Source organism: Haliaeetus albicilla, chromosome 8 (assembly GCF_947461875.1).
Source record: "Haliaeetus albicilla chromosome 8, bHalAlb1.1, whole genome shotgun sequence".
NCBI classification, from domain to species: Eukaryota; Metazoa; Chordata; class Aves; order Accipitriformes; family Accipitridae; genus Haliaeetus; species Haliaeetus albicilla.
In genome coordinates, this window is record NC_091490.1 from 43,987,320 (window position 1) to 44,007,354 (window position 20,035).

Sequence of the window (20,035 nt, forward strand, 5' to 3'; positions counted from 1 at the left end):
ACCTAATTTTGCATGGGGCTGCGTGGTCCATCAGTGCACACCGGTCACGGCCCGGAGGAGCGAGGAGGCTTGTCTGCCGTTGGAGACTGCAAATCAATTTTTGCCCTTCAAGAGGGAAAAAGCCCAACCCTGAGCTTGCGTCCCCCGCATTTTGATTAAATTAGAGACTCATTAACGTGAGCATTTCTGGTCCACGATGAGGGCGGATAAAGTGACCTTGATGCACGGAGCCATTTTCCAAGCGGTGCAAGCAATAGCAAGGACGGTCACCCTGGGATGCTGGAGGGGAGGAGCAGTGCTGCGCTGCCAGCCTGTTCCAGAGACCCTTGGTACTGCAATCGTTAAGGGACAAACAGTTTTTAATTGTTTTTTTAACTCCTCATGCAAAGCCAGTGCAGGTTGGGTGTTTTGAAAATAGCACTGTTAACCTTCCCCTGCTGCTTCAGGGGAATTTTAGTCCCAGCAAGATGAAGGGACCAGTGTAGCTCCTGTGACAGTGAATGGCAATTGCAGCTCTGCCCAGACTTGTCCCCAAAAGCGTGATTTCAGTCTCACTTGGGTGCGTGTTTATGCCTTTCCTTTGACACCGACGGAGTCGTCCTGTGAAACGAGGTGAGAGCCAGGCTGAGTCAAGATCGCCCGTGCTGCCTCCGCTCCTGTCCCAGTTCTGCGGCTCTCAGGAGGTTTTGCGTGTTCCAGATCTGCTTGTTCCTCCCTGCCCAATCCAGGGCAGTAGACGCTGCGTTTGTCCCTTCAGCCTGCAAGCAGGCAGCTGCAGCAGCCCCGCTCCACCTGCCCGACGCAGGCAGGGGGTTCCTGCGCTGCCTGAGGGGCCCTGGGACGGACTCAGTAGGGTGACATCTCAACACGTATCATGGGGCTGTGGCTGACTCCAGCGCTGGGGAGTAGCCCAGCAGGTAACTCACCTGGCAGATTTCACAGGTTGTTAGGGCAGTTAATTAAGCAATGAAACATAATGTGCGTGATTTATGTCACTAGAGCAAACCTTCCTGCAGCAGTGGCTGGCACCAACACAGCCCCTGGCCAGAGGGTCCCAAAGCGCTCGATGCCCAGGAAAGAGCATGTAGAGTTAACTTCACACCGTTCCTGCCAGACGCCCGAATACCCCCACACGAGTTTTAGAGTGAGCATCACTGTTTGTTTTCTCTGGCCGAAGCCCATTTTCAATCACCTGTAGCTGTCTGTGAGCAGGGACTGTGGCTGCAGTGACCTAATATGGTGAAAGCGCTGGCGCTTCGTCAAGGACCACAAATAGCCATCTTGAACTGCGCGCTCTTCAAGGCGGAGCCTGTGTCTTCATACACGTAGGCTGCAGTGCGCAATCATTGTTAAATTGTAAATCACAAGAGGCTGGAGGTATCTCAGGGATCATCTTGCTGAATCAAGCAACCCCATGCCTGCTAGATGTTTTTCTCACCCATTTTTTAAAACCTCCAGTGACAGAGACTATGGTACCAAACATCATATAAGTGAAAATACTTATTTCCTGAGTCCCCCTTCCAGCAGCACATCAGCATTCAGTGCCACATCGAAATATGTTCAGGGAGCACCGATACGGTGAGATGTGATAAACGCCTGCCCTCCTGCCCTTGCCTTCATCACGGTTCCCAGAGCTATACAAGCTTCTCCTGCCTCCAAGGGGGTTTTGCCTCGGATGCATTCTGCCCCCTCCCGCAGTGCTGTGGATTTCTTTGGCGGGGGGTCCCCACTGAGCAACACTTACTGCCTGTGTTTGTAGGGACCTTTCTCCCGTCTCCTGCACTCACGGCCCTTTTCCATGGCACAGAGCAGTTTGGCGTTTGCCCAGAGCCACGCAGCAGCCGAGTCCAAACCTGCTCGGCAGCCTTGGCACCTGCTCGGGAGACTGAGCTGGGAGCCAAGGGCCGAGCAGAGGCATCCACCCTGAGCACCGCTCTGATGAGGTTTCCAAACCCCAGAGCAGCCCTGTGCTCCTTCGGGTGCTGTCGCCTGGGGCAAGGGCTGGGGAGAGGAGCTCCCAGCAGGAATTGAGGGAAGAGCGGGGCTGGGAAGGAGCAGTGGGCAGGGGCGGACGGGCACCCAAGTGCCTTGCAACAGCGCTGGTTGTCCCGTGGTCTGCTCTCAGGGCCTGTGGCTTACACAAGCTCCGTGACAGCAGGACTGGAGAGGGAACAAAAACATCCACGTAGCCCACATTTGCTCTGTGCTCCGGCATCGTGTTGCTCCCCCCCGAGCCTAAGCAAAGCGCCCGGGACCACCCTTCCTGCAAACACGGCAGCAGAGGCGCAGCTGGAAGGGGCGGCGGGGGCGAGCACGGCTGCCCAGCTGCTGCCACAGAACCCGCCAGCACAAACCACGCCGGCGGAAGAGCCGCCTCCTCTCCCTTTGTTTTTGCTGGGATTGCAGGGAAAGAGGGAGTGTGAGGCTGGACTGAACCAGGGGTCCCCCCAGGCCTCCATCCCATCCCTCACCAAACCTACTGCCCCTTCCTGATCTCCCTGCAAGGTCAGCCTACGCCACGAAGCTGAGAGGCTTCCACGGCACGGGAAAAGCACACAGAGCCGTTCCCTGCACGGGAGGGTCTCTCCCCTGACCCTCTCTGCCTCCAGCGAGTCTGCCCTGCTTGACCATGCACGGTCTCATTGTCAGCCTTGGAGCCAGAAGCAAGGAGTGAAATACTGAGCTGGTTCTGAATTTGAGAACTGGCAGTCCCAAAGCCCACAGGAAAAAAAAATATTCCCTTTTCTCTTACTACTTTCCCTGAGGGAGCTGCTTATCCAGCTTTGCAGTTTGAAAAAAAAAGCCCTGACGCAATCATACCGTTGCCATGGCAAGAAGCGTTGCTGCTGCATTTTCCTCTGTGAGTTACTGTGACCAGGATTTACCAAGTTGTAGGACAAAGCCACAATGAGCGAAGGGATCAGATCCACAGCAAGGCTTGCAAAAAGCTGTATGAAATCTGGGTTGGCACATGTTGCCGTAAGGCAGTGGCAGGGAGGGGGGCGTATGGCAGCATGGGGATACCCAAACCTGAGTATGTGGAAATGAGTTCAGTTCCCAATCCACCCCAGTGAGAGCTGAGCCTCTGCCGTTCCCAGCTTTATCTCCATTTTGCGCATCTTCCCATCATCTCTGACCATCCCCTTGCAATGAGTGACCACCTCGTCCCCAGGACCCCGGTTCTCCATCACTCCACCCCTGTCGCTTACACCAGCAACGAATGAACCCAGACCTGGGTACGGAGTGGTCTCACCTTGTTTTAGAGCAGCACTCACTTCACACGGGGGTAGGTACCTGCACGAAGCAGAAGGACAGGCTGCAGACAGGGATCCGTGAGCCAGGAAGCAGCAGCACTGCAGAGATGCAGAAAGCATCGCCTGCGAGAGGTACAGCCCTGGCTGCTGCTCATCTGTAGCTCACCAGTTTGGAGCTGGTGATGGGGAAGGCAGACCCCATGCCGAGGGGCTACGCCTCCAAGAGCTGCCAGGGTTGAGAGGAGGAAGAGCCCAGCTCAGAGCAATCAGCCCCAGCAGCTCCTTCAGAAAGGTCTCCCGAAGGGCAGAACTTGTTCCGATGGCCTGGGAGGAGGAAGGGACAAGAGCAGGACCTTGACCAGCTTGGGGGAGCAGGGCCGGGAGAGCTGACCCTGGCAAGGACGGTGAGAACCAAAGCCCAGAACGCAGCACCCCTGGACCACGAAAGCCCAGTCTTGGGACAAAGCCCTGGCACAACGCTCCGTGCCTCCGGAGAGGGGATGCAGGGCTGGGGATGCCTGTGCACCCCGGTTGAGGTTAGGAAGATGGTGAAAATAGCATGTGGTAACCAAGGCAACAATGTAAATGGCTTGGCTCTAAGAAGCAGTTTTATCAGGGACTGATGCTGTGCTTCTCAGCCAGATTATGGAAAACTAAATCCTCTGTTGTCACACCATCAATACCTGCCCAAATAGAGCCGAAATTTAGAAACACCTGAACACAAGTGCTGCTATCACACCTAAAAAATTGCAAGACCTCTTTTGGGGCACACAGCAGCAAGGCCTGTGCCCTGTCTCCCCGAGTCGTGCTCCCATTCACCCGTGTTGAGGATCCGTCCACAGCGTGACCACCCACACAGCCAAGACGGTGCCCACCTACCCCCGGCCCTGCCTCTGTCCCGAGATGCGTATTGGGGACGTTTGGCTGACACATTACACCCTGCAAAGCAAACGGGCTTTGGGGTCTGACACCAGCACAGAGGCAGGGATTTGCACTTCGCTCCGAGCGGTTGGTTTTGCTGTCCTAGCTGGAAGGGCAGATCAAATCTTGTGCTATTAACAGCTCCATGCTGGGATCAGCCATCATCTCAGGGGCCTGCAAAGAGCACAGCTCAGCCTCCTTTAACTGTATCCCTGGGCTTTTGGAGGGCTGAAGCGCACCAGCTCCTGTCATTTGCTTCTGCGGTGGCTGCAGTTTTCGGCTCCCCTTTAGGACGTTCAGGAACATCTGGAAGAGGCCAGGCTTTCTGCAGAGCCCACACCTCCGTGCCGTGGCCATGCTCCCCTCTGCAGGCTGCCGTCACCAGAGGCCAGCTGCTCCGCGGCACACCGCGGCTCCGGCAACAGCCTCGTCAACCCCCATGAGCCACGGTCTGGCATTTGCCATGGGATTTGTGCCCTTCTCTTCTAGCATTACCAGCTTGCAGGCATCAGCGCTGACGTTACAGCTGCTGGTTACGTAGCGATGCTTTACTGGCATAAAACCTTTCACCTCCTGGCTCTGCTGTGCTGGAGAGCTCGGCTGTGCCGTGGGAGACTTGGTTTGGTGCAGCAGCACCGGCTGCTTGCACCCACAGGATCCCGGGCTGCTCAGAAAACCCCGGTGGGGGTCTGCCCCGGCTGCTGCCCCTTCTAGCAAGGCCCCGCCAGGCTCTGTAGGTGGGTTCTCCCCTCCCGTGCATCTGTGTCTGCCAGGGTCCCCCTGTGCAAAACGCAGCTACTTCTGGTGTGGAAAAAGCAGCAGCAGAGAGACGTGTGTTTCTTTCTCCCACCTTCACTCCTGTCAACCTACCAGCTGTATTAAGGACTCATCTTGGTTATATAAGCTCTCATTAATCATCATCTAAGAGTATTTGCAGCATAGGAGTTCTTAAGGTCAGGAGATGCTACCCAAGGACACAATAAACAAACTTCCACTGTGCAAACACCGAGTGACCTTGCAGGACAGAGGGCTGGGGATGCAGGAAGATTTTTATCCACAGTCTGCAGGGGAAAAAACTGCCAGGAACACAGTATCTCTCCCCAACAAGGGGTGAAATACACACCGAGGTGAGCCAGCCTGGGTGCCGGAGGAAATCGGAGCTTTTCCTTGGCCGCCTCCACGCACTCGCTCACATCACAGGGACCGCGTGGCACTGCCAGCACACTGGTGTTTGCTGCCACGATTTGCAGTGGGGCTGGTGATCTCGTAGCCCCTCAAGCCCGTGCAGGGTGGCCTTTGGTCCAGCTCCGTGCACAAGGGCCCCAGGGCTCCCCAGGACACTGGTGTCCCCCCTCCCTCCCTCTTTGCTCGTCTGCAAGTCACTGTGCGCTGCCATTCCTCTGCCTGCTAAGGCAAGGGAATGTAAATCACCTTGAGATCCGCAGAGAAGCGCAAACCCCTCCTGGGCGGCTTTATTGCTATCGACACAAGGAGCGGCGCAGCGGAGCGAGCCGGGATTCTGCGGGAACAGCCACGATTGCAGAAACCCCTGAACTGCAGCATCAACGTTTCTGCCTGCCCAGAAGGTTCCCGCGCCCTCGCATGAGCTCATCCTGCACCGTCCCCCTTCGGTGCCTCCTCACTCCGCCGGCAACAGCGGCCAGGCTGTAACCCAACCTCTCCCCGAGCCCTCTGCGCTGCAGAGGAGGAATGAGAAACGACAGCGGAGCAGATTCTTGGCCGTCTGGGTCACTTTCTCCCCGCGCTGCCTCTCGTGAAGCTCCAAGTCATGCGACTCCTTCTCTTCCCCCCCCCCCCCCCACTTAAGGTGGGGAAACGAGTCGGGAAAGTTCCCCCGCTCTCCCCCACAAGCTGATCTGAATGAAGGCAGGTAGAGGCAACGTCTCTGCCTCCAGGAGCACCACGCCTGCCTGGGGAGCCGTGTGTTTGCAGGGAAAGGCCGGATTCTGGCATTGCATGGGCTGGTGCCAGCCCAGCACGGCCAACCCAGGCTGGGGGAGCGATTTCGGGAGCAAGGAGCTTTTTGGGGGAGCTCAGCAGCCCCCAGCATCCTTTGTCTTTGCAGTTACAGCCCCATCCTGCTTCACCCTAAATTTGTGCCAGCGCTGCGGGCTGCCAACCAGCCCCAGAGCAGGAGGGGAACCTCTCCCCTCCCTGCAGCAGGGCAGGGGGCTGCCCCACACGAGGCACGACGGAGGGGTCCGTGGGTGAACCGATACGCAGCCCTGGCATGCCCCTCGCCCGCCTGCGTCCCCTCGCCCTGCTGAGCCATTACCTTGGTGCTAAAGCCAGCGTCTGGTGCAGCCGTGCTCCCCGCCGCTGGCGCCTGGCGGGGGGAGGCTCTTTCCAAGGCTCCATCCCCAGGGCCTGCCCTCCCTGCCTTCCTCGCGGGCAAGGTGGGGGCATTCTCACGCAGGCGGATAATGGGGCTGGGGTCTCGCAATAGGGCCCCAGGACCGCAGCGTGGGTCTGAGCTCACCCCCAGCCCCTCCATGGGGCACAGCGATGCCCTTGCCGGAGCAGCCACGACACCCAGCATCCCACCGGCCTCACGCTTCTGCAAGGAGCAACGATGCCCATCCCAGCATCCTGCCACCCCCAGGGCCACCCCAGTCCACTCCCTCAGGCAAACCTGCACAGGACCCCCTTCCTGCCCCCCCCAGCCCTCCCCGCATGCTGCCCCAAGAGCAGCCAGGGAGGAGACGGGCACTATTGCCCTCTTGTCAGAGTGAGTTGAAGGGGAGCAAGGGGCTGCAGCACCCCGTGCTGAGCTCCCCACTGCCACAACCCAGGGATGGTACCAGCACATACCAGCACATAACCCCGCTCTGTGCTGGAAATCCTCCCTCTCCCCCCCCCCCAACCTCAGGCTGCCACGAGCCCTGAAAGCACTGGAAAGCCACAGCCAGCTGCTAATTAAACAGCCCAGTGCTGCCCCAGAAAGCCAAGCTCTCCCCTGGCATTGCTGCCGTGCTGGGAGCTGGACGTGACCTGCTTCCCAATGCAGCGAGATGGAGGATGGGACCGAGCCGCAGGCCAGCACTACCCCAGCCCCAACACCCCCAAGAGCAGCAGGGACCACCAAGAATCACTGAGGACAGAAACCAGCCCTTCCCAGGGCTGCAGCCCCCTCCCCGCTGCTTTAAAAGCCCAGCAAACAAGCACAAGTGATGCTGCTTAATTCCCTCCCAGCTGCTGGGTAATCTCATCCCAGCTGCACGGGGCGGGGGTGCGGGGAAGGGGGAGATATTTAATTTTTAACAGCATTTCTGCAGCCTCCTCCCCTGCTCTTGCCCAGCCCCTCGCAGCCCCTTGTTCCTACGTGGCTGGGAGGGAGCCTTGCAGGATGCTGGCGTGGGGTGGGGGCTGCCGGGGGGGGGGACAGGACCGCTATTGTTCAGCGCAGGCAGCTCCACGGACAAAGCGGGGCACCACAACTAGGGAGCTGGCGCGGGGGGGGGGGACACGGGCTGCTGGGAGCTGGCGTCTGGGGGGGGACACGTGGAAGCATCTCCGCCAGCCCCGCTGAATTCCAACCAACTCTGCAGGATGGGGCCAATCCAAACCAGACCCCTCCTAAGGGCTGGGGGGGGCTGCGGGCAGGAGTGTGCAGCTGGGATGGGGGGGGGGGGTACAGCTGGGACAGGGGGTGTACGGTACAGCTGGGAGCAGGGGTGCGAACGCCCTCGGGGCTCTCGCCTCTCCCAGTGCCCCTCTGCCCCGTTCCAGTGCCTGGCAAAGTTGAAAAGCGGGGCTCCCTGCTGGTGCCCCCCCGACCTGCGCCCTGCCGTCGGCAGAGGGTCTGCCCTCGCCCTGCCCGGCCAGCCCTCGCGCCAGGAGAGCGGGCAGCGAAAGCAGCGGTGTGATGAGTCATGCCTGGCCTCAGCACCATGGGGCAGAGCCCGGAGCGTTGGCCCCCCGTGTTTGTCGTCACCGCGGCTTGAGCAAGCGTGGGGCTGGCGTGGGGCTGGCCCCCAGCCCCTTGCTGACCCCAGGACGCCTGGCACAGCCCCAGCCCCATCACCGGTGACCGCTGGCACGGCACATGCTGACGCAGCCGGTGCTGCAAGCGGAGCTCTGCCCCTCTCCCCCCGGCTTTCGGCTTGCTCGTGCACCCAAAGGTGCTTTGGTAGCACCCCCCTTCCCCGGCCCAGGTGAGGGCAGGGTGCTGGGCGCCAGGGAGGCAGAGGAGGACCCTTTGGGCACCGGAGATGCCCAGCAGCACCCCAGGACAGGCACTCCCCGGCTGCCCTGCCCAGGGAGGTCACGGTTTGCCCAAATGTGGAACGAGCATCTCCAGGACACGTGAGCCACCCTGACCCGCTGGCCCTGGGCACCGGGGGGGGTCCAACCCAGGCTCTGTGCCCCGCCGTGGAGGGGGGGGGAATCTGTGGCCATGGGGCTAGGTGTGAGGCGGGCGGTGGGGGCTGCGGCTGGGCCCCCTCCCCGCTGGGGCCAGCCCTGGGGGCTGAGGGGACTGGCCGCTGCCCGGCCTCTGTTCAACCCCCCCTCCCTGCCCCCCATTTGTGTTTTGGAAAAAAAAAAAAAAAAAAAGCAGCGAGATCCAGGAAGCGGGGGCCGCGGTTCCTGTTTTAACACCCACGGCTCTTGCACTCAGCCCCCCCAGCGCCGCGCAGGGACCGCTGTGGGCAGGGTGCTGCCGGAGGGGGGGGCCTGGCAGCAGGGGGGGGGGTGCAGGCCTGCGGCCAGGCTCTGCAGAGCTCCTGGGGACCTGCCAAGCCCCCACCCCAGGGCACCCACGGGGTGGGCATGCAGGGGAGGTGGGTGGGGGGGCGTTTGCATGCACTGTGCACAGCCCACTGCAGCCTCACCACGCAGCTGCCCAGATGGCACCCACGCCTGCACCCTGCCCTGCCCCACGGCACCCATGAGCTGCAGCGTGGACAGGGCACCCCGATGCCACGCGGGGAGGCTCCAGGCAACCTGTCCCACCCTGGTGCTTTTGCAAGCCCAGACCCCTGCCCCGTCCGGCGTGGGGCCACGGGTGGGTGAGGCTGTGCCGGGGTGCGGTGCCCGGGCACTGTGCCCAGCCCCACAGCGGGTTGCCATGAGCTGACGGGGCGGGGGGGGGCTCGGCAGAGCTGGGGCTGAGCCACATCTGGCCGAGCAGCCCTGACGGGAGCTGCGAGGCGCGGTGGGAACGCGGGTTGCGGCTGCTTTCCGACGCCCCCGCCTGCGCCCCGGCAGCACCCGGCTCCTCACGGGTGGCAGCGGGGGCGGCCGGGCTCAGCCAGGCCAGCAGGACCCGGTGCTCACGGCAGCGGGGGGGGGGGGTGCAGCGTGCCCCAGCTCGCCGGTGCCAGCGTGCAGCTCCGCCACCGCCCGTCTGCGACCCCTTGGGCACGGCTCCCCACCGCGCAGCCCCCGGAGAGCTGGCGGGGAGGAGAGCGATGCTCCATCAGCCTCTCTGGTGCCCTGGCCGCGGCTCTTTGAGGTTGTCCCCCATCCTGCGTGGCCATCCCTGTCCCCAGACAGCCTGTCCTGCCCTGCGTCCCTCAGGGCGGCCGCCTGCCCCCCCCGGGCCCTGCGCCCATGGGTGCCTGCGGCGTGCAGTGCCGGAGGGTGCTGAGCACTGCCGTGGCGGTGGCAGCAGAGGGCAGCCACGCTACACGCACGGCACCGATCCTGCCCACCCGGCACCACACGCGTGTGCCTTCGCAGCCCACGCGTGTGCCCCGCGGTGCCCCGGCTGCGCTCAGCGGCAACCCCGTGCCACGCCGTGCCGTGGGGTCCTGTCCACGTGTGTGTGTCCCCCAGCTGGTGGGTGGGACCCCACTCTGCGGCGAGAGGCAGGCCAGGGCACCCCCAGTTCCTGGCTGCAAACGGGGCTGATCCTGGCGCCCAGCACCTCCCTCAGCACCCCACGATCCTGCCGCAGGATGGCTCGGGGCTTTGGGCGCCAGCAGCGTCGGGCTCTTGCCCATGTCCACAGGGTCAAACACATGCAGCCGCAGCAGAGCGCAGACGTGGGCTCCCCACGAGCACCCCCCCCTCCCCGAGTGCAGCGTCCGTGGGTGGCATGGCAGAGGGTGCCAGCAAAGCCGCAGGAGCTGTCTGGGCACAGGCACTGCCCGTGCGAGCCCCCGCTGCTCCCCTCGCCCACCCCAGCCCCGTGCAGGGGGTGGTCGCAGTGCGAGCGCCCGGGGGTCTGCAGCCGCCCGGCCATGCCGGAGGTGGTGTGGTGGGTGGTCTTGGGGCTTCCCTGGCGCGGAGCCCAGCTTCGGCCCCCCCATGCTCCCCTCGCATGCCAGAGCCCAGCCTGAGCCCCTCCATGTCACCAGACCCCTGCAGCCACCCCAGTGGGTTCCCATTGCCTGCACGGTGCAGTCACAAAATGGTGGCGGGCCCCCAAGCACCCCGTGGCAGCCGGGAGGGCCCCAGCACCCAGCGTGGGACCATGCACACACGTGGACACGCATGCACGGGAACACATGTGCACGGGAACTTGCACACACAGAGGAACACACCCACATCCCTGCGGGGAGGCTGCTGCAGGGCAGACGGGGTCGCCCACCTGCAGAACCACGCGTGTGCGCACCCACGCTGCAACGCGATGGCGAGAACTGCCGCATGCAGCCCCTGGCACGCCAGGGGCACACGGGTGTGCGAGCATGTGTGCAGTGGGGCCGGCCAGACCCACCGCTGTGCACCAAGCAGTCAGAGGCGGTGGCAGCGTGAGCTCTCCTCCCTGTCCCCAAGTGACTGTCTGCTTCGGCATGAATCACACACCGTCCCTGTGCCTCGGTTTCCCCACTGGAGCTGGTGGCCCCGGGCAATTTTGCAGGAGAGGAACCAGACGGCGCCAGGGGCCCTGTCTGCCTGCTCAGCCCCAGGCTGGGGTCCCCGAGCCCCCACAGCCCTGCGCAGGCAGCCCATGCACTCGGTTTTGCACGCGTGTGCATGCACAAGGCACACATGCCAGTTCTAGCATGCATGTGCACAACCGGCCACCCATGCACGCTCTGCACAGGGACAGCTCACACCCACACCTCAGCCGTTGCACACACAGGCATGCCCGCTGCCTGGCTGGCACCAGCCGTGCACACACATGTGCAACCACACACGTGTGCAATCACACAAGTGCACCCAGTCAGCCCCCCCCAGCCCAGCGCCGTGTGCGTGGGCCCCTCGGCGGTTCTGCACCCCTGCTGCGCCCCGCTGCGCCCCACTGCAGCATCTCCGTGGCAACGCTCCGGATTTATCAATGGAGACACTGCGGGAAAACGCTCCTGGAGAGGCGGGAGGAAGAGGGGGGGTTGGCTGGGAGCTGGCGGGGGACAGACGGGCGGCCATGGGGGGCCCTGGGAAGCCAGGGTGCAGGAGGGGGCTGTGCGCGCTTGCAGTCTGATGCACAGGCGTGTGTGGCGGGGGGTGCGGCGTGCACACGCGTGTGCAAGGGGAGCTGCAATCAGAGGGGGGGCTGGGTAGTCTGGCTTTTCCCCGCACACCTTCCCCCAAGGTTTTCCCAGCCCCTCGGCATGGCATCCCGGCAGGCACCGAGGGCTGTTGGGGGGCTCCGTGCCCTGCGTGGGCAGGGGATGCGCCGCAGAGGGCCGAGAGAGGGTCCCGTGGCGAAAGGCCACCCACTCCCTGCCTGCAGACGGGCAGATTTCTCTTCCTTGTGGCTGGTGACAGCAGCAAGGGACAGAGCTGGCGGTGGTGGCAGCCCCCAGCTCTGGAGGGGGCCAGGGCCACTGCACCAGAGCAGCGACCCGTGCTCCCGGGTCCTCTCCCTCACTCTGGGGGGGTGGGAAGGGGCTGACACAGACTGGGGGGGGCCAGGGGTGCAGGGTTCCCCTTGGCTGGGGAAGTGCTGCCCGTCGCTTCGCACGCAGGCCGTGAGTCAGGGCGTCCGACTCTATTCTTGGTCTGTTCCTGACTCAGCGTGTGGCCCTGGGCAGGACACGCCGAGCCCCACGCTCCCACCGTGGAGAAGGGGAAGCGGCGCAGGGACCCCCCCCGGGGCAGCGACATCCCCAGCCATGCCACCGGACCAGGCACCCATGAACGGCTCCCACCGGCCCCAGGGCTCGGTGCCGCGGCCCCGGCACGGTCTCCAGGGACCCGGCTAGGGGAAACGTCGCGGGCAAAGCCGTGGCACAGCTCTGACCCGACATCTGCCTCCACTTGGAGGCTCTCGCTGGGCCTCGGGGGACGGGATGGGGATCGGTGCCAATCGGCGTGTTGGCATCACACGGCTGCGGGACGGGTCGCAGCCCGGGCAGGCTGGAAAGGGGCAAAGGGCAGAGCCGGGGGCAGCGGCACATCCCTGCTCCCGGGCTGGTCCAGGGACACGGCTGGGGACACGACCCAGGAGGGGGACGGGGCAGTGGGGTTGGCACTGCTGAGCTGGGGCATCAGGAGGGTCCCGGACCTGCCATGGGGTCCGGCTGCCACGCGCAGGGTGGGTGGGCTGCTCACCCGCCAACACGCCCCGTTTTACCCCAAAGCAGCGGTAAGGGGCAAGCTGCCGGCTGGGGTCGGGGGTGCCGGCAGGGCTGGGTGCGGGGAGGGCGAGCAGCCGAAGGCGGGTGGCCCCAGCAGGTCCCTGCCAGTCCCTCCCCGCCTGGGGAGCATCTCGATATCTTCCTGACCAGCGACCCCATGTCTCGGTGCCTCAGTTTCCCTCTTGCTCCTTCTCTGTTGAGACCAAAGGGTTTCCTGGCACAGGGCCCTGCTGCGCTGGCATAAGCCCCGGGAGATACCGATGGCACACGTGGGCACCCAAATCCTTCCCGCATCAGCCCAGCAGCCTTTGCAGGAGCCACAGTCCCTCCACACAAGAACGACCGTTAATTCATGCACGAGCACCCAGTTAATCCCTGCACGAAGGCACCAGCAGTTCATGCATGAGCACGCTGCTCCCGCACGCATGAGTGCACGATCAGTCTGTGCACAAGCACATGATTAATTCACACGCGAGCGTGCGCTCAGCACATGCACGACTGTACACTTGGTTTGCAGATGAGCACCCAATTAAGCCATGCATGAACATGCAATTAGCTCACACATGACACCCAACTGTTCACACATGAGCACCCAGTTAACGTGATCCATGCCAGAGCGGGTACATCTACCTGTGAGACCGTGGCCCGCAGGGCAAAGCTGGGGCAGACAGGACCCACCACGCAGCCAGCACCCACCTCCTGTCCCTGTCACCCACCGAAGGAGCCAAGATGGGTGAGCATAGCCCCCGGCGAGAACGGGGCAGCCGAGATGCGGGGGAGCCGGGGGGCCTCAAGCCAAGCCTGGGGTTGGGTGGGGGAAGGTGTTTACTGAAGTGTTTGTTAAATTGTTTATGTTTTCTTCTTCCTCAATACCCAAATCAGCGATGAGAAGTTTGAGTTAATTGGCAATAAATTAAATTAAGCAAAAATTCCCAAGGCGAGACGGCTTTGCTGGCAACACCTGGTGCCCTCGCGCCTCGGTGCCAGCCCCGGCCCCGCTCACCACGGCAGAGCCGGGCTGGGGACCCTCAAAGGGCCGTGCCGGCCGCTGCCAGGATGGCATCGGCACAGCCCAAGCTGCCACGAGAGACCAGCGCCTCTCCTGAGCCTCACATGTGCCGGTCACTGCCCCGGCACAGCGGCCGGGCGCCCGCCATCGGTGTGGGCCCCTCGCATGGGGGAGTGTGGGTGGGAATTGCCCCGTCCCCCCCGCAGCAGGGCACCAGCACCCAGGGCACTTGCACTGAGCACCCCCACCCCCTGCTACCTTCTGCCTTCGGCCTCGCAGCCCCGGGCAGCAGCAAGGGGTCTTCCTCCAGTACGAGGCGCCCAGACGCCGTGGGGATGGGCACAGCTGCCCACGTACCGCACCCGGCGGGGACGTTCCCCGCAGCCGCTTCCAGGAAGGGCTGTAAAGGAGGAGATGGAGATCTCGAGTTCACACCAGCTCAGCACTTTCGCAGCCCTCACCAGCCCCGTCACACCCGGCTCATCACATGCCTGCTCACACACACATACACACGCGCGCGCACACCCGCGCCCGCTGCGGGCCCCCGGCCAAACCCACAACACACGGCGAAGAAAAGAGCAAAAAGAAGCAGGGGGGGGGAAATATCCAGTAAGTGAATGACCCTTTTTCCAGCCTCACCACAAAACATTCCTGGCATTCTGGGCTGCGCCGGCAAGGGCGCGTGTGTGCGCGCGGGGCCCCGGGTCACGCTTGGGACTCACTGGCAGTGATGGCGCAGTCCCGCTGAGGATTGGGGCAATGGATCCCATGCTGGGGTGCAGCATCGCTGCAGCGCCCGCAGCCCCCACCCAATGCTGGCCGACACACTGGCTCTGCCCCAGCTGCAGCGGGGCTGGGAGGAAGCGCCTTTGGGCTGAGAACACACAAAACTCGGAGCAGAGATGGGACCTGCAGGTCAGGGGTTCAGGCTGCATCTTGAGAGGTGCAGGACTGGGACCAGCCAGAGCCAGACAGTGGGCAGCCCCGCAGGACAGCCTGATCTCCCCCCCAGCTCGTTCCCAGCCCGGCCGGGCGCACAGCCGAGCCGCAGGGTGCCCGGGCAGGCCGGCCGCGGCGTGGGTCAGGGTGGTTGCATACAATTGGGTTTTACAACCCGCCGGCCAAGGGAGAGGCCACGCGGCCCCATCCCAGGTGAGCCCGGACCCGGGAAATCCCCAGCTGCTGGAGCCAGGCGCCCGGCCGGCACCGGCCACCGCGGCTCCTGCAAAGGCACCTTCATCCCGGGGTGAAAAGCAGGTGTTTGGGGATCCCCGACCCCGACAGTGCCCAGTCACCCCCACCTCGCGTCCGTGGACCCCTGGGACCGTCCTGCTGGCTGCAGGGCAGGGCGCAGCGCCCGCCGGGGACCAGACGTGCTTTCCCCTCCCGGCAGCAGCCAGGATGCCCAGCGGCCGGCCCAGGAAAGATCTCCGTTGTGCTCGGAAACTTGCTGACTTCTGAAAAACGGGTTTTGGAAATAAAACCTCACCCGAGGTGCTGGGGACAGCGGGCTGGCGGCAGGGCCGTGCCGAGCGCGGGCGGCTGGCGGGCGCGAGCAGCAGTTGTGCTGTTGCGCTCTAACACTTTATTAATCACAGCCTGGATCAGCCATTCCATGATTTTGCCGGGATCGATGCTGGGCTGGCGCCCCATAATTAACTGACTCAGCCTGTTTACCCTTCACAGCCCCTGGCCGAGCACTGCTTTTTCCCCTGTCCTGGAAGTCCCCGGTGCTGCGGCTGGAAGCCTGCGCGCGGTGCTCCATGCGGTGCTCTGCCCCAGCTCCCACGCAGTTTCTCGGCCACTGCTGCTTTGGGACCAACCGGCTCCAGTGGCCGCTGCTCGCTGCCCTTGGTCCCCCTCGTCCCCACCTGCCCAGCACCAGCCCTGCTGCCCCTTTCCCAGGCACATGCCCTCAAATGCACCAACACCTGCCGCTGCTCGGTGCTGCCGATGCCCAGCCCAGCCCTGGCTCCGTCCTGGCTCCCTCCTGGATCGGGGTTACCAGCAGCCTCTGCAGGGGCCAGCCCCAAGCATCGCCCCTGCAGAGACCCTCAGGACCCCCGAGCCACAGGATCGGCTCCTGCACAAGCAGGGACGCAGCCCCACCGGGTCGACCCCAGTCCCGCAGGGTCCCCACTACACGGCAGCAGCCTGGGGTCCCCCCATGCCCGTCCTGGGCGCCAGCTCAGCACCACTGGTGGGTGTCACGGAGCCTCTCGAGGCTTTTCCTCGGGGCTGAGCTACCTGCGTATATGGGGGCGGATTCGCTGCTTCTCTCTCACACCCCCACCGCTCCCCAAATGGCACCAGCTGAGCCTTGCACCTCTGGAGCACTGCTGCCCAGACTCCTGAAACGTCCCCCAAAATAACCCTGCAGTGCCGTGCATCTCTCTCCGAACCAGAAGCAGCTCCAGCTCAGGCTGCAGCCCCCCCCCACAGCTCCCACACGCAGCCTCCGGTGCACCCCACTGCAACGCTGCCGGCGGCGCGGGGAGCAGCTGGGGACAGGGGTGCCCCTCGCACGTGTGCGTGTGCGGTACCATGTGCAGCTGCAGCTCCACGGCTGCTCCTGAAGCCGCTGCCGCCCTGGGGGGCTCGGCGGCTGGGGTGCACCGGCGGCTCCCCCAGTGCTGCCGGGGCGCGGAGGAAGCGCAGCTTCACAGGGACTCGCCTGTTTGTTTGTTTAACAGATGAGTCATTCCCAGATCGCTGCGCGTCCCCGCGCCTCCCCACCTGCCTGCCGCTGACTCACCCCAGCTCCGCGGGCCCTCGCTGCCGGCTTCGGCCCCGGTGGCCGCTCACCGTGACCCCCCGCTGCCACCTGCCAGACCCCGTCCCCGCAGAGGGGACCGCGGCCCCACGGGACACGTGGGGTCTGCTCGGGAGGGCGAACGCCGCAGGGCTCGGTAGCGCCTGGGGCAGGAGCTGGCGAGGGGCAGAGTTAAGGGGATTTGGCCAAACCCAGCGGCAGCAGCCATGTCGGGGCACGGGCAGTGATGCGCGGCAGGAGGCTGCGGGCAGCGTGGGCCGGGGCGACCTGCGGGGCACGGGGCCAGGGCAAGCTCAGCAGAGCCGGGCGCTGGAGGGAAGGGCCGGGGTGGCTGCCCCAGTCATTGCGAAAGTGATTCTGGTGAGCGGGGCCTGGGAACGGGGCGAGCGGGGAGGGGGCAGCGGCTCCACCTCGCTCTGACTCACAGAGGCTGCCCGTGCCACGGCACAGCACCTTGGGCACTGCATGGCACCACCAGCACAGCGCCCCGGGCACGGCACGGCACCGCTGACTGCCAGCTCAGCACCCTGGGCACCGTGTGGCACCACTCACCGCTCCCCTCCACAGCCACCAGCTCCTGCTCCCTGCCCAGGTCCCTGGTGCTGCCTGCGGGACACCGTGGCATCCCGGACCCCTAGCAGCCACAGGACCGGCAGCCGGAGCAGCTGCAGAGCCCAGTGCCAGCGGTGGCTCAGCGCCAGGGGCAGGTGGAGCCGCTGCCGCACCCCAGACCCGCGGCAAACCCACGGCAGGTGGAGCAGCCCCAGCCCTGCCGCATTTGGTGCCGGTGCTATACCAGGGCTTACAGCCCCCCCAGGGGCACCGGCATGTTGGACCAGGGAAGGAGCAGGTCAGCTGCAGGCAAATCCCCCACCGTGGGGCTGGGCCAGGATGGGGAGCAGCTGCCAGCCGGCAGCACCGAGGGGGTGGCAGGAGCCCGGGCATCGGGGTGGGCAATGCCCAGCACCAGGCACACCACCGTGACCGGCCCATGGCACGCACCCAGAGGTAACGGCTCCGCAGGTGCCCCCCGCACTGAGGGGAGCCCTCCCAGGCGGGGACCTCAGGACAGCGCCTGGCACCGCTGCCCGGGGACGGCACTTCGGGTTCAGCCAGGGCTGCGCACAGCTGGCACCACCCGAAACACCCCCGGGAAACGTGCCCGAGCCTGAACCCAGTGCCCAGCTTGGGCGGGAGTCAGGGCGTGCGCGTCGCCACCCCGAGCGCCCGGGGCTGCCTCCTCCCGCGCACCTGAAGGTCGCCCGCGGCCGCGCAGGGACCCCGCGCTCCCCCGCAGGGGCACGTTGCCCCCAGCCCCGCTCCCAGCAGCCTGACGGGGAGCCCCGGCATCCGGCACCCGGCCGCGTCCCGCTGTGCCGGCCGCGGGTCGGGTCCCGCAGGCTCCACGTGGCCGCGATGGCCGGCCGGCCGGGGGGGTGGGGAGAGGCAGGAATCCAGGACTGAGTCACCGCTTCCTCTGCGAGCCCGTGAGTCATTCCCCGGCAGCGCCGAGGCGCAGGGGCCCGGCGTGCAGAGGCCGCCGGGGAGGTGAAGTGCGCACGGCTGCATGTGAGGGCAACCCCCGACATGTGCGTGCGCGTGGCCCAGCACACCCCCCCGCCCCGGCCCGCGCGTGCACGCACACGCTGACGTCGGTGAGCGACCACGGGCAGGCGGCGGGGGCACACACGTGGCCCCGTGTGCAGACGTGCTCGGGAGCACAAGCGAGCACCAACACATGCGTGTGCATGCACACACGCGTGCTCTCGCCTGCCCACGTCCTCAACGTGTGCAAACCCAAGCGGCAGGAGAACCCCTCCGTGCAAGATGCACACGAGTGCAGCTGCGCAAGCATCCACGCCCAGCCCCACGCCAGCCTGGTGGCACTTACCCATCACGTTCGGACCTCGGACCCTGGGCCGGAGCAGCAGCTTCTCCTGCACCCCACGGCCATGGCTCCTTGCTCCAGATGCCCTGGGAAGGTAGAAGAGGCAGTCAGGCAGCTTTGTCCAGCTCCAGCTCACCCCGTGGCCATGCTGCAGCCCTGAGCTTTCTGCCACCACGCACAGGCCCCTGCACAACCGGTGCCCACGGTGCCTCAGTGAACGTCTGTCCTGCCCATGTGGCTGGACCTGGGATGCACGGACGGCTGCGCAGAGCTGGAGACGCGGGGTCTGCACAAAACCCCCTGCACACGCACCGTGGGTGCACACGTGTGCACATGCATAGGCAGAACCTGCACCCACCCTTACGTATGGGACCGGGGCACCCCCCTCTGCCACCTGTGGGGCAGGTGTAGGCGGTTCGCACCTCTGGCACCCCCCCCAGTCACCGCCCTCCCCACTGGCACTCACTGCACCCCCAGCCTAGGGCAGATGCCCACACGGCCACGTACCCACAGGGGTTTCCTGGGGGGGCTCACGGGGCTCCCCACCATGCTGGGGGGGGTCTGCTCTCTCCTCTGCGGAGCTAGAGCTCCGCACCACAACCACAGAGCCGGGGGGGGTGAAGGTTAAGGCTGAACCAAGCCCAGCCCATGGTTGAAACCGCCGGTGCCTGGCGAGCGCAGGGCAGGGCTCCTGCCGCAGCCCTGGGTGGGGGCCACCCCCGCCGACGTGGCAGCCACCCCGGGTGGGGGTCAGGACGGCTCGAGCTGCCCGGGCATCGGGGGGGGACACACGACACAGCGCCGGCAGGAGCCTCAGGGCAGCCCCCCGCAGCCGTGCAAACTAGGGAACCCCCCGGCACAGCACAGCCCCCCCCGGGGGGGCCCTGCCGCCAGGAAAACGCCCCCCCCCCCGCCACTCCCCGCAGGCACCTGGGCTCCCCCCGCCCCGGGCCCTGCAGCCGGGCACACCGGGTGGTCCCCACCCCCCCGCAGCTGTGCGCAAGGCGGGGGGGGGGGGCACTGGGAGCCCCCCCGGGCTTCCCCCCCCCGGCTGCCGCTCAGCACCGGGGGGGTCCCCCCGGCCCGGCCCCCCCCCCGCGGTGCTCGGCGCTGCAGGAGCACCGTGTGTGCGGAGGCGAAGGGGGGGGGGACGCGCTGCCGGGGCCGCGGGAGCCGGGGCGGTTGCCACGGTAACGGGCCTCCCTCGCGCCGCCGTGAATGAATGGGCCGGGAGCGCGCGGCGCGATCTATGAATGAATGAGAGCGCGGCGCCGAGCGGGGCCGTGGCGGCGCGGAAAGCCCGGAACGGAGTACGGAGCACGGAGCACGGAGCGCGGAGCGGAACCGAGCCCGGAGCGGGGTCTGCAGCCCAGCTCCTCCACGACGCCGCGCGGAGCGTCCCACGCACCGCCCGACCGGGCCCGGTGCCCCTGCACATCCTGAGCCCCCCCCAGCCCCCCGTGCTGCAGCGGCATTGGGCACCCGGGGCTGGGGAGAGCAGTGGGTGCCCGGTGCCATCCCGCTCCGCTGCTGCCGTGGATCCGGGCCGGGCTTTTCCGCCGGAGCGGGGCAGGGGTCCGGCTCGCCGGCGGGGGGGAAGACCCGGCCTGGATCCCGCGGGCGGAGGGGAATCGCCGGTGCGAGGCCGGGGCAGGAGCCGAGCTGCGCCCTCCGGCCCGGCCCGGTTGCGCGGCGGCCCCC

General features: G+C 65.5%; 1 long non-coding RNA gene across 1 annotated transcript; it reads right to left on the reverse strand.

Annotated features, from left to right (window-relative positions):
• Positions 1 to 341: 341 nt before the first annotated feature.
• On the reverse strand, positions 342 to 19,210 carry LOC138686608 (uncharacterized). The gene is made up of 3 exons (XR_011325931.1): positions 18,869 to 19,210; positions 18,338 to 18,420; positions 342 to 1,330 (listed from the first exon to the last, which is right to left on the reverse strand). It is a non-coding gene; the product is annotated as an uncharacterized lncRNA (long non-coding RNA).
• Positions 19,211 to 20,035: the final 825 nt, after the last annotated feature.